The following is a 14,008-nucleotide window of genomic DNA, read 5'->3' on the forward strand; positions in this document are numbered from 1 at the left end:
TCTGCTGACCAATGCTTTTGGATAAAGAGAAGCAGGTCTTAAAAATGAGATGCCTGATTTCCTCCCCTTGTAAGGAAGGGTACTCTTCCCAAAGGCTGTGTGCTAGAAAAAAATTATGAATCCAAATTTAATTCTTGGTCTCTCCTTCTATTGCTGATGTCTTCGAGAGATATCTTTCTATATTTACAGAAATAACAATTCTTCTGTGTATCTCAAAATGACTGTGAATGACTAGCAGATGGAGGCGATGTTTTGCACGACCTAATTTTCCATGAAGAGCTGCATTCAGGACTTAAATGTTGTAGATCACCTCTATGGATTCTCAGGGGACACAGAAAACTCCCCTTACTGTAATATGCCCCGCACCGCACTTTATATCAGAAAGTTTTCTGTGGAATAAGAACCTTGAATTTATACACACACACACACACACACACATATATATATATAATTATGAATTATGCCATAAAATAGATCTTCTGTTATCAAATCACCAGGGAAGTCTGCATATGCACAGTTATAGTTTGGGTATAGTTACGCTATTAATACAGAATAGCAGGTTAGTTGATGAGGGTTGAGGGAAACACACTTTTCCAGTTTTAACTTACTGTTTTCTGAACTTCTTTGAGTCTGGACCACTTTTTGTTACATCAGGGGCTGGTGAATTTTTTTCTCAAAAGGCTATATAACAAATGCTTCAGGTTTTGCTGACAAACAAAACAACACCAAGAATTGAGACTCACCTGTAGGTGCTTATATAACCACTTTAAATATAACCATTTGAAAACACAAAAACCAGTTTTAGTTTGTGGGCCAGCCAAGTGTGGCTCTCAGGTCATAGGTCACCAACTTTTGGAGTAGAGAATACTCACTGACATACTGCAGCAGAGATTTTGGAACATGCACAGTGAGAGACTTGCTAGACATACCTTCAGTTGGGAGATCTTAGGATTCAATTTTAAAAATGCTCAAAGGAAAAGCTTGAAAACACAATGGATTTTAATTTTTAAGATTGTTCATTCTACTTATACACTTGGAAAAAGGCATATACATTTCCCCAGTTTCTTAAAATTGCATACTGTTTTTCAAATTATACAATAATTACATACAAGAATATAAAGAGAAAACGATCCCACATCTCAGAGAGAAAGCTATTCAAGGCATTATATTTTTTCAAAGCTTTTTAATTTATATTTTAAATTCTAATATGCTTTGAGCAGTGCAAAATCCATGCACTTGTGGGTTTCAATGTTTGAAATAACTGCTGGAGAAGGGTCTACGTAGAGGTTGGGGGACACTTCAATGTAGCATGAGTGACATGGGCCTGTAATAAAAGATACCAGTGACTGATTGATTTTTCCATTTTGATAGATTTTTTTTTCCACAAGTTTTTGTCTTTTTCTCTAAATTTCTGTTAATTAAATGAGATGTGAACCAAAACAGCCATTGAGCAGACGGCAGCGACTCGGGTGAAATATCTCTTCATGCATCGTAGCAGGACTGGTCCGATTCACTCAGTGCACGCCACTGTCTTGTGATCAGACACGCGCTGTCGGCACAGAGTTGCCCTCTGGTCAAGCGGCTGACCACCCAGGTAGGACACGTGCTTTAGTTGTTAGAGATCAGCTGCTTCCAGTTTATTTGCAGAACGTTTTCTTTTTAATGAGCAAAAACCAAGTTTAACAAACACTGGGGTTCACTGTCACAGCTGCAAGGTGCTAACATCTTCTGCATCTCAAGGCATTTTGCATTTTGTCATCTTCCCCCAGCCTCTCACCAGTCATTTCGCAGGGAGATTCTGCGTGTTTCCACAAGTGCCTTCCAAAGGTCTTTACTGAGAGGTTATGAGAGTTGCAAACATTGTGTTTCTCACATTCAAAATCCGTGTGCTCTTCTGGGATCGTTAATTACAATAAAGACTGCACTTCGTGGCTGCTTGACGGAACAGGGTCAGCTGGGGTTTTTTACATCCATTGGTCTAAAAATGGTCTCTTTAAAAGCTCTCTAAATAAATTTCCCTGAGTGTTCAAAAACGAGGAAACAGTGCCAAGGGAAGAGAGACCAAATGCTGCCAAGAACCTAAAACGGACACGGCTGCCAACAATATATTAAGCACAAATAACAAAGAAATACGGTGTGCGTCGTTGCTCTGTCCTGCCAGCTTCACGCCGGTCCCCAAATTTCTGTCAAGGCCTAATGTGGGCAGAGAGGAAAAGCCACAGAGAGCAGATTGAACATCCCCTGTTCTCCAGTCCACACGTCAGGAAAACAAAGTGAGGGTTAAGCATCTCCGACAGGAAATGGTTTAGAAGATGAATTCCGGTTAACAGAAAGAATGGTAGAGAGAAAAAGAGAGACAGAAAAAAAGAATATTCGGGGAAATTCAGAAGCATCTAGCATTAGAGCCTTGATTATTTTCTGTTACCGCATTTCCCAGCACTGACGGTTTACATTCGACTTCTAGGTTAGAGAGGGTGGTGCACCAGGAGGCTTTAGGGTTTGAGATCTGAGAGGTGCTGGGCTGGCCACTGCAAATGGAGCAAGGCTCAGAGGTGACCTCTGGAGGGGCGTGATGAGCTGGTGACAGGTGCGGCCGGCGCTGCCACTGTCAGGGGCTGCATTACCTGGCCGTCCCGGCGCCGCTTGAGTGCTCGCCGGTGGACGGATGGATCTTAACCAGAGCACATTTTCCAGGCTCTTTGGTTCATTTTCAGCTTTCATGCAGAGTTCACATTAAAGGATAATGGCACTGTGTTTCTGTCACAAGAAGTTACTGAGCAGGTGGAAGGGAAAAAATAGCCTTATTTTCTTTCAAAAGGTGGGCGGATGACTTAAGAACACAGCAATTTGTGGTCCCTCCTGAGTCCTTTGAATAGTGGCGACAGCACGGCGACATTACCTTCAGTTCGGAGGGGTGGTGATGGGAGGTTTGCCGAGACCACCATGCTGGCACCGTGTGTGCACCGCGCGTGTTGCGGCAAGATCCCCAGGCCTGAGGTCGTTGTTTCTGTGTCTAGACTAAATGTATCTAATGTTTTGATGACTGGATCAAGGTTGGCTAAGAAGACTGACTATGGCACAGTGCAAAATATAAATTATAAGCTTAGGCTGAAGTTGGGCAAGACTTTGTGCGCCATCCGTTTATTTACCTGTCAGTTCCTTTAAATTGTTTTTCTTTCAATTTCCTTGAATTAATGTTTCACGCGCTTTTCTGCTGCCGTTCGTGTGTCCCGGTTCTCAGGTCCTTTTTGCAAAGAGGAATCTGAGAACATGGGCACAAACAGGAAGACACAGGGATCGCCAAGGACACCGGGGGTGATGCCGGCTGTCTGTGTAACTGAGGGGCAGGCCACACGGGGCTCTGTGAAAAGTGTCAGCGCAGACCTCCGCCAAGGGCTGGTAATTTAATCAGAGCTGTGGCTTGAAGTTTGTCATTGTGGTGCCAGCCTGTAGTTTCTTGACACCAATTCTACTCCTCCAAAGCCACCTCTGCATAGGGCCCTAAACCTTGTCATCAGAACCCCGGGGCCCCAGCATCTTGGCCACAGCGCCGTGACCCTGCAGTTGAGACTCAAGCCCTCATTCCTTGCAAACTTCATCCGACCACTGCGCCCTGCCCTGGACTGCCTTCCTTTCTTCCCGGACCATCAGCGCCCTCAGCTGATTTCCACGTCCCATCAGCCTCAGACACTGTGACTGGCCGTCTGGGTGACCACGTCACTTAAGCTTTCACTTCCGGAACTCTAGCTTAACATCCCTGCTGCCACCTATGCCATCTCTGTTCCCATGTCCCGGAACACTACATCCCATTGATCCTATATATCCTCTCTATGTTCCTATATTCATAGGAACACTACCTATTAAGTCCTTTAATGCTAAAAAGTCCTATAACGGTGGGAATCAGTCCACTGTAGTTTCAAGCTCATGACGTGAGGCTTTTAGCTGCTGCCGGGGCTCCTCCTTGCCTTCCGCAGCCTGCAAACTTGCAGCGTCCTGCTCAGGCCTCCTCCGTCCCACTGCATCACCTCACTGAGAAAGTCAGGGCCATCCTGGCCCAACAAAAATAAGTCCAACCACATTCATCCACACCTCCCTCTTTCCCTAGGCCCCTTTCCAAGAGTACCCCGTACTCTCCCAGTGTCTTCCTGATTCCATACCATCTCCTCTTCTTTGGGATCCTGCTCCAAAAAGCACGACCTCTCCTGTGTCTCCAGCTTCTTCTTATCACCGAGTCCTCCCATCAGCTTATGAACCTCTCTGCTGCCTTTGCCAGGCACACTCTAGTCACACTGCACTGGCTCTCTCTGAAGCACACGACACCATTGGACACTCTTTTTAAAAGCCCCCTTTTCCCTATCCTCCTTAGATATCCTTCCACTCTAGCCGGCTTTTCTCTATCTGCTTCTTCTCCTCTCTGTTACCTATTTCTTCCTTCCTCCTCCTGGTGGAATCTGTTCTGCAGATCCTCTTCTCTCTTCACCAGTGTGTGCACTATTGGCTGCTCCTACGGCCATCACCAAACATCGGATTATAGACAGTCTCCACCCTAATATATCTCTGACCGTTCACCAAGTGAAGAAACCAAGAATACATTTATACACCTATTATGTTTTGGACCCTGTGTTTTACACACACACATACACACACACACTCTCTCTCTCACAGTGCTTGTGAAAACTCTTAGGGTTTTGTTATTTGATCCAGAAAACTAGGCTTACAATTAATGGGCTAAAGCAAAATCATACACCAAGAGAGAGGGTTAATATGGAAACCTATTAATAACATTGCAAATTTATGCATTATTTTAAAATTGTGTTGAGAATACAGAGGGCACTCAAATATTTGCTGAGAGTATAAATAAATGAATACTAATTTTAGTTTGCCCTTATTTGCTTTATTGGGGTGGTTGGAAATCTCTTTATTTGCTTCAGCTCCTAGGGAGCCCCGAGGAGCAAAGGTATTAACCCTTTGCACTCACTTGCTTTTTTCTCATTATCCACTCGACATTATCCACACTCGACATCCGAGTGCAAAGGGTTAAGGATGAGGCTGAGTGTTGTATGTTTCACTTCTCATGTCTTCATTTGGCCCTGGGGAACTAACACACCAAATATAAATAACCTCAATTTACATATTCTTTGGATCCTAAAGATAGAATAATGACTCTTCCTTATGAATCATGATTTGAATTATTAATTCAGTACTGATACCTCCCTCCAAATTGACAAAAAGAATCACTCAGAGTTGACAATGTCCTCCAGAAATAATTTTAAATACTTGAATGAAATTAGCCATAAGATTGTGTAAATATTCTAAGTGGTTGAATTACATGAAAAGCAGATAACAAACCATTCTTTGATACTTTCATTCTTAATCTTCAGGAAAAAAAAATCAGTATTTAAAAAATAAAGAACTCAATGTATATCAACAAAGTTCAATATACTTTTTGAAAAGTTTATAACATTTCCTCAAATTGAAAAAATATTAGGAATGTACAAGGACAATAAAGATCCAGGATATGAAGAATATTATAAATTTTCTCTTACTATTTGACCCAAGATCAAAAGTGTTGGCCATTAACACGTTGAAAGACTTTTGGTTCTGAGAGCTGTGGCTTCATAAACATATAACCAAATGTCTTTATGTGCACTTGGTTTGTTGGTTTAAGTCATCCATATAGAATACTGAATAGAAGCATTTCAGTCTATAATAGATTAAGCTGATTAGTTTTGCTGGCAGATGTGAGAGAACATCAGTGCTCATTATAGGGCTGGCTTAATTGGTTTTCTCTTGGAATACATAGATAGCATTCTCTTAATCTGTTCCACACTGGGTACTTAAAATCAAAGCCTTTGAATTATTGTTAGACTGTTAGTATTTTTTAGATAGTTGTTATCTCCTGGGACTGGTTTATGATAAAACACTTGTTTATCCTTTACCTAGGAATTAATATAGGGCAGGAAAGGTCATTTCTGTTATTTTCAAACATTAGCCACTTGTTATTAGTAAAGTTTTGAAGTGAGAGTTCACTGATTTTAAAAACCAAATACTGTAATAGGATACAGAATTTAATAAGGATATTCTTCTCTTTGGAGAATCATTTTTGTTGTCATGTTATATTTAGCAAAAAGGTCAAATGATGGATGTGAGTAAGTATCATAAATCTCAGTGATTTATGAAGGGGGTATCCGCAAAATAGTTGAACAGACTTTGGTGAGATTTATTTTAGTTGCTTTGAGAAAACAATAATCAAAATCTCTGTTTACAAGTAGCTTTAATATTTTTATTCTGTAACTAGAAAATTAATAAACAATGTTTACAAAAGAACTTTGGTGATTTTTTATGATTATCATTTAAATAGTAAGAAAAATCTAGGCTAGAAAAGAACAATTAATATTGTGTTTTAAAATGGTATTTGGAAAGCGGAAATACCTGGAACAGCCTCTTCTTAGTACTTATTAAAAGATGGATGAAGACAAAAGATAAACTGAGAACTCAGAAGAACACTAAAGGCGGACCAGCAGATAACCTATAGCCAGATTCTAGGAGGTCAGATCTTCCTGTAACTTGAATAAAACTGGCTACCTTGTAACCTGCCTGGAAACAGTATTACATTCAAAGGAAAACCAGTCTGATCCACACAAAAAGAATCGAATAGCAACTTAAATGTTAACTGCAGCTTGGCAAAGAAGTGCCTTAATAAAATTACAACTTATAACTCACAGCAAAATGACCTAAAATCATCTTTATTCACCCAAATCTCCTTGAATCTTCACAGAAACTGTTCATACCTCTCCTGTATTTCTCTCATCCTCAGAAAACCTGCAGTGTGTGCAGCCCGTGCAAACCTGTGCTCTCATTCTGCAGTCTACTGACTGCCACTAGATTCAGGGCTTATCTGGGCCCTTTCTCACATAAATTAATTTAGCCTCTTTTTGTTATCTGAAGTTTCCCACCCGCCCAATAGCCCACATTCAAACAAGGACTAGGAACTAAACAAATACACATAATCGGACTTTCTAAGAAGACAGGGAAAGGTATGTTTCTCTCCTATTATGTTTTATGGAGTGCAACTGGGTTGGGAAAACTTCAGTGGTCTACCCAAGTTTAGTCTCATGAAACAGATAAACCTCATTCACCTGCTAGAAGGAGAAAATATAAATAAACAAAATATAATCTGATCTGAAATCTGATCCCTGAAGCCTTTCTTTCATTCTTTAGAATTTTACTCCCATGCAAAATAATGAAGCAGATCTTCATAGCATTCTACCTACATCTTGATAGATTATCTGCCAAATGCCAAATGTTATAATGTAGCTTTAAAAGTATTAATTCTGTGTACCCCCTCCCTTAGGTTGTCCCACTTGCTAGTCATTTAGTATATCAATGCCTATTTTTAAGTTCACTAGAACAATAACTTTAATTTTAATGAGCATGATACTTTTTAGAGAGTTTTATAATTGAGACTTTCAATGATGATCTATTTATATATTAAGATATTTTGCTAAAAATATCTTTCCAGGTATGCACTTTTACTAGTCTCACAGAAAGCCCTTATTCCTTTGAGTGTTACTACGTAGTATCAGTTGGAGCCTAAATTAAAAATTATTAAGTACAGCTTTCTTCCATACAGTTCTTTTCATTTTTCCCATTGTCCCATGTAAGCATATATGTAGAAATGTCTGTTTATGTGTATGTATATAATTTTTGTGTTTTTATTTTAGATATTAACAGTAGGTAAAAATAAAGGAGATATACAATAATCCATATGTACCCAATACTTAAGTTCAACAATTATCAACATATTCTTGGACTTTCTTATAAGTATATCGCAAACATTTTTGCTATAACATTTTAACAGAAATCCTATATAGTCTCTAATTTCAACCTTAAATACTATAGCATGCATCTCTAATAGGCAAGATTACTTTAAAATCCCCCAATTGTAAATGTTATTATATGTAACAAACTTCATCATAATCTACCAAAGAGTCCATGTAAAATTTTATCCAATTTTCTAAAAACATAATTTTATAGTCACTTTATAAGAATTTGGATTCAAAATTAGCTTATCCATTGCATTTGGGTGATAGTTCTCTTAAATCTCTGTTATCAGCATCAGTTCATTCTCCCTTATACTACTAGATTCATTATTTATTCATTGTAGAAATGTTTTGAACATAAATTTCCCCTTTTGTTTTAGTATAAACTGATAATAAAAGCTAGATATTTGATTATAATCAGTTTAAATATCTTAAAAGAATATTTTATAATTGGTGTTTTTTTTTAAATTTTCTATTACAGTATAAATGTTTGAGTTTTCCAGTTTTGGTGATCACAGGTATATTAGTCAGGCTTCACTGCATACTCAAGTCATTATACATTTATTTAACTAATAATATTACAAGGCAAGGATAGGTTAGAAATTACAGTAGACCATGAGCCACGGGCTAGCTGGTCATAAGTTGCTTCACTCACATGTGTAGTGGTTAGTACTAGTACAAGGCTTGGTAATATTTTTCTTCAAGCGTTTGTTTTGAGAAGCATGCAACACGTGTCACAATTATTCAGCTCTTCCTTGTAGCTAAAAAACCAGCCAAAGACGAAACATAAATAACTGAACACACCTTTGTTCCAGTAAGACTTTTTAATGAACACAGGTGACTGGCTCATGGGTTGCAGTTTGCCAACCCCTGCTATAGTGGTAAAGGACAACAGGATAGATGGTGATTTTCAGCAAAAACAGAGCTGAAAACTATAATAAGTTATCTAATAAAGCGTAGTAACAGACATAAAAAAGATGCTTGCTGACCTTATTAAATTTGATATGGCTGAGAAAAGAATAAGTGGCTCAAATATAGTGTAATAGAAATTATGCAATTTAAAATAAAAATAAATTTAAAACAGAAATAACACAATATGAAATGTGGGGAATGGTCACTGATATCCCAGGAAAAAGAAAACAGAATGGTACAGAGGAAATATTTGAAAAAATAATGCTTGAGAATTTTTTTTTATAAAAATGAAAGATATGAAGCCACATATCCAAGAATGTCACATAATGTCATCAGGAAACACACATACAGGTAGAAAATGTTGAATGCAGCCAGTGAGATGACACATTTCTTACAGAGGTCAAAGATAGGAATTACAGCAGACTTTTTGTTTGAAACTAGAAGACAATGGAGTGCCATGTTATAAAATTCTGAATGAAGAAAACTCTCAAGCCAGAATTCTATATACAGCAAAAACACGTTTTAGAAATAAAGAAAGTATTCAAAATTTTCAAAGCATCATAAACAAAAAACTCTTACTAGTGGATTCTCACAAGTAGAATTAATTGGTAAAGGAAATTCATCAGGCAGAAATATGACATCATACAAACACTTACATTGCAATAAGAATGTGGTAAAAATGAAAGCAATTAAAAAAATTCACTTTTCTTGTTTTAATAAATATAACAGATAACTTCCTATAGCAAAATGTAGTATAAACATATTGTTTGTTTTCATATGTAAAACAAAATGGATGAAAACAATGTACAAAGGTTGGGAAGGGAAATTGGGATGATACTGTTGTAGTTTCATACATGTTATATGAAGCACTATGATATTATTTGAAGAAAAATTATTATTACTTACATATTTATATTATAAACCCTAGGATAATTACAAAAAACTTTAAGAGCAGAGTAAATAAACATGTGAAGATAAAATTGAGTAATTAAAAATAATCATATAATGCAAAAGAATTTTAATGTACAAGAAGATCTTTAAAGTATGTGAAACAAAAATTAATCAAAGTTATAGAATTCATAGAACATATTTATTTTTGTTGTAGTTTGAAACCTCAGTGACACACCTGGATTTGTTTCTTTTATAATTATTAAATTTGGATTTTTTTCTTTCCTTTGGGCTCAATATAGACAAAAAATGTTTACATAGGAAAGAATACACTTCATTTAGGTTTTTAAACTTTGTGTTTATACATGATTGTATAAAAAATATCTTATAATATTTTATAATTTCTTTCATTTGGTAGTTCTTTGCCTGTTGTCATTTCTTATATTGGGAATTTGTGCTTGTATGCTTTTCTCTGTTTTAACATTCATGCATTCTGTTGAATTGAAAATAAACAATTTTTAAACTTCTTGACTGATTCTACCGGTTTTTTCATTTACTAAATAAATAATTTTAATTTCAGATTTTTGTATATAGTGAGATTATCCTTTAAAACCTAAATTTGAAATTAAATCTCAGATTTGTTTCCAGCTGAGCATATAGTTCTTTAGGATGAAGAATAATGACATCATATGGATCATCATATTTTCAGTAAGAAAAAGAAAGCAAAACAAATGGCAAATAGAGAGATACATGTATATGTGTGTGTGTGTGTGTGTATTTGTATATGCTTTTACTCCTTGTAATTTTCTTTAAGTTTTCTAATTTTCTAAAACAAAAATTATAATACTGATATAATTCATATAAGAGAAAAAATATGACAAAAGTATGACACCAATGATAATAAGGCATAAAATTAAACCTTTGTCAACTTATTGCGTGTGTAAGTGGGAAACTGAAGAATTAACTGTAAAGTGGGAAATAAGAAGCAAGTTTAAGATGTGAAATAAGGAGTGAGAAGTAGGACAAGTGAATTGCCAATATCTGATGTGCTAGTGACTTTGATAAATGATGATAAGACTGTGTTTTGCATATTGGAATGCCTACAGCAATAGGCATTAGAGAAAGGATACCATGAGGGGCAGCTAATATTTAATAAACACAAAAATGGCATAAAAGGAGGAAGAGAGAAAATAGTTAATAGAGAAAAATGAAAATAAATGACAGAATTTACACTTAAATTTAACCATGTCAATAATTATGTTAAATGTAAATGAATTAAATATACCAAATAAGTGCATAGAATGTCATGTGGGATAAAATTATTATTAAGCAATTTTTTTCAGTACATTAAGAATAAAGATCACAAAAATATATTATCTAGATAAATTCAGAGAAAACCAAATACCTTTTCTGCTTAAAAATGATCAAACTAGAGATATGAGAGCATTCTTTTAATTGAAAAAAAAAAAAAAACTACCAAAAATTTTTTTCTCACTGGTAAAGTATTGAAAACATTCCTTCACCACCTCTTAGACCAAGAAAAAGCAAAAGATAGTTGTTATTCTTCTTATTCAACAATTTACTGAATTATCTGGCCTCTGTTATGAGGTAAAATAGAAAAAAGAAAAGAAATATAGAAAAATGCATATGGGTTTTAAAGGTAGAATCAAGCCTGTCATTATTTACAGACAACATCATGGTATATCCAGAACATCCCAATCACAATTATCTGGAAAGACAAATAAAATGCTCTTCCATTTTCCAAAAATATATCTGTGGCGAGGCCAGATTCTACTTCAGTATATACATTAACAAATGCACTATACTGCAATACATTGAATGCAGACGTAAGAACAAGAATCTGTCTTCTTTTAAGCCAAAAATTATAAAACAATGCCTCCTTCTCACTAATATTTTGCTTTGGGAAACAGAGGCATTAGAAACTATATCATTTTTGTTAACATGTGATGGATTTTCTTTTGTTTTTTTAAATGACTAAATATATGTTTCAAATGTTTCTCAGTTTTAAATTCTGATATGGTAAAGTCATTGATATATCTTACATAAACTAAAGTTCTGCGGGGGCTCGGTACATTTTAATAGCATTGTTATAGAGATTAGAATGATTAAGAACTTCAGGCATAGATAGTAACAATACAAAGAAATTAAAGTAAAAACACAAAATATAACCCAAAGGCCTGGACTTTGCCAGTCCCATAGAGAGTGAGCTTGGGATAGGGAACTTCTCTGTGACTTTGTTTTCTTACCAGTGAAGTGTGAAAAGAATCATACTTATCTTGTTGGTTTATTGTGATGATGAAATGGAATAACATGTTTGACTTTGGCACATTATAAACCTTCATTGTGTATCTCTACTAACAATTAGTTTGCTTTAAGATTAGAAAATTGTATTTGCCACAACTGAGCAATCAAACTCTATTGATATCTAATCTTAAAATAACCATTAAGAATATGCTAATTTATTTCATTTTCTGTGAAATGAATAAATATGCTATTTTTATATGTGTAATGAATATGCTAATTTATTTCATTTTTGGTGTCATTCGAAGGAAATCTTTAGGGTTACTCTGTTGGTAATTTGAAAACCCAATATAGGCTTTTTTTTACCCAAAACATCAGATTGGGTGATTTCATTGAACCTTCAACATCACATTGCTAATATAAGTACAGTCAACTTGCTTGCAGTTAAGGGAAAAAATAAGGACTCTCATATGAAATACTGATAAAACAAAGTTAAAAATCTTCATCAATAAAAGCAATAATACTGTAACTGAATATCATGTTTTTACCTTATTTTGAAGAGATATTTTCTCTCCTTTTTAATAATCTGACCAAATATGGAGCATTTTTCTTAGGTTCAAGTAGGAAGTGTTACCTCCTTGTCTGTGGTTGTTATTGTTGTTGTTGTTTAAAACTCTTTCTATACTAGAGGGCTCTACCTGGTGATTGCTTAATATTCTTTTTTTTTTTTTTTTTTACCAGATCTATTATTTTCCTTCCCTAGGCTCACTAAATTGAAAGAACATTTCATTTTTAAACAAAAACTTTTTTGACATTTTAGTTTTCATAACCTGATCCATTCAGCCAACATTCCTTTTCAATTATCCTGTGGATCCTAAGATGTCATGTAAAGTTTTTCATTTAATTTTGAAACTGTCATAGAACATATTTTATAATTAGAGTAAAGCAAAAACATTATTAAAATTGGGCTGGAATTGTGTTTGCTTTGATATACTCCATGTAATAGTCTTTGAGACAGGCAGTCTCAATAGCATTTTCAAAGACGGAGTTTGTCAGGTTAGCATCATGGAAAAACCACAGGCCTAAAACAGAGTACTCACGGTTAAAGAAATGAGAGAAAAAGAGAGAGAGGGAGAGAGACCATGAATGTTTTGTGGAAAGGAAATCCCACTAAACAACTTAAATATATCCTTTCCAAATTCCCTTTTGTATAGAGGAAACTGGTTTTGTCTAGATGTGTTTAATTTATTTGGCAAGGAAAATTATGAGCTTTGAATTATGGCTTTTTTATTAATAATTTGGTGTCTTAGGCTGGGCATGGTGGCTCACCCTGTAACCCCAGCACTTTGGGAGGCCAAGGCATGAGGACAGTTTGAGGCCAGGAGTTTGAGACTAGTCTGAGCAACATAGTAAGACCCATCTCTACAAGAAATTGAAAAAAATCACCAGATGTGGTGTGTGTGCCTATAGTCCCAGCTACTCAGGAGGCTGAGGCAGGAGAATCACTTGAGCCCAAGAAGTGAGCTATGATGACACCATGGCACTCTAGTGCAGGCAACAGAGTAAGACCCTGTCTCAAAATAATAATAATAATAATAGTAATAATTTTGTGTCTTATGTTATTAACAGCATAGTACTTACAGATTATGAAAATTTCTTTCTTTGAACTTCACAGCAACCCTGTGAGGATCTTTGGATAGGAACTATTTGCACATGAGAAAGCAGGCAGAAGATTCAGTTAAATTGTTTGATTTAACCACGTGTTAAGTCTAACCAGGTACTTTTTCTCTAAGGATTGTTTCTTTCCATTGCATTAGGGTTTCTTCATGTCCCAATATAGGGGAGGAAAAAATAGGGAAAACAAGACATTTTCCACAAATTTGCCTAGATATTCAGTAGTATACATTTGCTACCACTTAGAGGCCATATCATTCCTATGTACCCAAATATGCACCCATCACTTTGGCATTAAAACAGAAGTAGAATTAGTTTTAGTGTTTCCCAGTAAGACACTGTGTTAGACTATGAAGCTGTACTGGAAAATCCTGTTACTTATGTAACTTGTGAAATGGTGCATGTGAGAGTTTTACACTTTTAACAATAATTTAATTTACAAACCCTCA

This window comes from Microcebus murinus, chromosome 5 (genome assembly GCF_040939455.1).
Source record: "Microcebus murinus isolate Inina chromosome 5, M.murinus_Inina_mat1.0, whole genome shotgun sequence".
In the NCBI taxonomy this organism is placed as follows: Eukaryota; Metazoa; Chordata; class Mammalia; order Primates; family Cheirogaleidae; genus Microcebus; species Microcebus murinus.